Below are 2,426 nucleotides of genomic sequence, written 5' to 3'. Positions count from 1 at the left end.
TGACTATACTGCAGCTTCTCTATCCATTCGTTTTTTGATGGGCCCTTAGGTTGCTTCCAACTCTTTGCTATTGTAAACAAAGCTGCGATAAACATGGGTGTGCATATATCTGCTTGGATGGCAGTTATGGTCTCTCTGGGGTATATTCCCAGTAATGGGATTGCTGGGTCAAATGGTATCTCTATTTGCAATTAAAAAATATGGAGCGCTTCACAAATTTGCGTGTCATCCTTGTGCAGGGTCCATGCTAATCTTCTCTGTATTGTTCCAATTTTAGTATATGTGCTGCTGAAGCAAGCACCCTACACCTTCTTTTAATGCTTCTTGGATCATTTATCACTCTGCCCAAAGCATTCTTAAGTATTGCCACTAATGGCTTGAATTTATTTTTTGATCCCTTCAGCTTAAGAAATGTTGAGCAAGTTCGGCCCTTTCGATTTTCTGACTCCAGCTCTTTGCACATTTCATTATAATATCTTGCTTTATCACCCTTAGCTGCCTTTTGAAATTTTCTGTTCAGCTCTTTAATTTCTTGATTTCTTCCTTTAGCTTTGGCTTCTCGGCATTCTGACTCTGAGAAGAATGGGAATCCAAGAACATTTGACTGTGCTTATGTGAAAACTATACTTGAACCAAGAGGCAGTTGTCAGAACAAAGAAAGGAGACACTGCATGGTTCAAAACCGGGAAAGGTGTCCGCCCGGGATACTTTTTCAGTCAGAACACATCATCCAGGACGCTGATGATGAGGAATGTGGCATCAGGATTAGTGGAAGATTCATCAACAACCTGCGTTATGCAGATGACACAACGCTGCTTGCAGAAACTGAAGATGACCTGAAATGCCTGTTGCAGAAGGGCAAGGACTGCAGCCCTCAATATGAATTGAAGCTCAACATCAAGAAAACAAAGATTTTCACTATTGGGACAATTGGCAGCATCATGATAGATGCTGAAGAGATTGAGATTGTTAAGTTTTTGTTTGCTTGGCTCCACAGTCTAAACTCTTGGTATCAGCAGCCAGAAAATCAAGAAATGAATTGCATTGGGAAAGTCAACTGTCAGGAACTTCTCCAGAGTACTGAAGAGCAATGATGCCAGGCTGGAGACTAAGGTGCACCTGATCTAGGCCATAATCTTCACAATTGCATGCTATGCATCAGAGAACTGGACAGTGACTAGGGATGATAGAGAACTGATGCTTTTGAGCTGTGGTGCTGGAGAAGAGTGTTGACTATACCATGGACTGCTAGGAGAACAAACAGATTTGTCCTGGAGAGGGTGAAATGGAGCTGCCCCTTGGAGGTAAGGATTCTGAAGCTTTATCTGACATAATTTGGGCATGTTGCAAGGAGGGACCAGTCTTTGGAGAGGGACAACATATTTGGGAGGGTGGAGGGACAGAGCAGGAGAGGAAGACCTCGGTGATTAGGGTAATGGGAGTAGGTATGTCAGAGATGGTGAGGTTGGCACAGGGTAGAGCAGGGTTTAGGGCTCTTTGTACATAGGGTCACTATAAGTCGCAAGCACCTCAACGGTACATAGCAACAAACAACAACAACTTCCCAAGTTCACTTTTAAAAGAACATTAGTTCATTGTTGCATAATTCCCTCCCTCCCTGCCCACCCTTACCCAGTACACTTTTCAATGCACCTCTTCTTCTGCACGGTTGTCATACAAATAATGCCTATTTATTATTATAACATTCCTTCTAAACAGTTATTTTCCTTCATATATTTTAATGCAGTATTCATTATGTATCCTCTCTTTTCTTAGTTTTCCTCCAATCTCCGTACCAGTCCTATTTTATAACAGTGCTGTTATGCAGTATTTGTTCTTTTATGACTGGTTATTACAAAAGAAGATGATGCTCTGCGATCTCCTCCTGATTAGGCTGGCTGGTAGAAGCTTGAAATTGTAATAGAGGATGAACACATTTCTTTCATCATATCAAAAATTGGCTCTTTTATTGATGCAAATCAGACAAAGGATCCTGAAGGCTTTCAAGTCTTTTATTATTTGGTGCTGGACCTGAATTGTTTAGTATTCAATCTTATTGGGTTACATGCCAAGATTAAACCAATCTAAGCATATGGTTTTGAACTATTTGTTTATTTAATTGAGGCACGGGCAAGAGTGAGTTTCTTTTTTCACGTACATTATTGGGACTTTTATGAATGCGAAGCACATTTTCTCCTGTATACAAACTAAATGTAGGAAAATTAGTGAAAAAAATAAAAATCTTGCCCTGAGGTGCTCTCTAAACCTTGATATAAAAGAATTCCCCACAGTTATCTTGTAGTTAAAATAATGAATGGCTTAAAAAAAATAATGTTGAGCATCACCCAAAAGTACTAGGGATCTTTTTAAAAATAATCACTTTTATGAGACCAAACAATCAACACTTACTTGAAAGCAAAAATGAG

The 2,426-nt window shown here is 39.8% G+C and overlaps 1 pseudogene; it reads left to right on the top strand.

Annotated features, from left to right (window-relative positions):
• The window catches only part of LOC102869961, a 3,421-nt pseudogene extending 1,333 nt beyond the window's left edge, over positions 1-2,088 (top strand).
• The last annotated feature ends 338 nt before the right edge of the window (positions 2,089-2,426 follow it).

This window comes from Elephantulus edwardii, unplaced genomic scaffold, assembly GCF_000299155.1.
Source record: "Elephantulus edwardii isolate Elephantulus edwardi_28Jun2011 unplaced genomic scaffold, EleEdw1.0 scaffold00045, whole genome shotgun sequence".
In the NCBI taxonomy this organism is placed as follows: domain Eukaryota; kingdom Metazoa; phylum Chordata; class Mammalia; order Macroscelidea; family Macroscelididae; genus Elephantulus; species Elephantulus edwardii.
The sequence above is the reverse complement of the archived record's forward strand: the minus strand, read 5'-3'. Positions and strand labels throughout refer to the sequence as shown.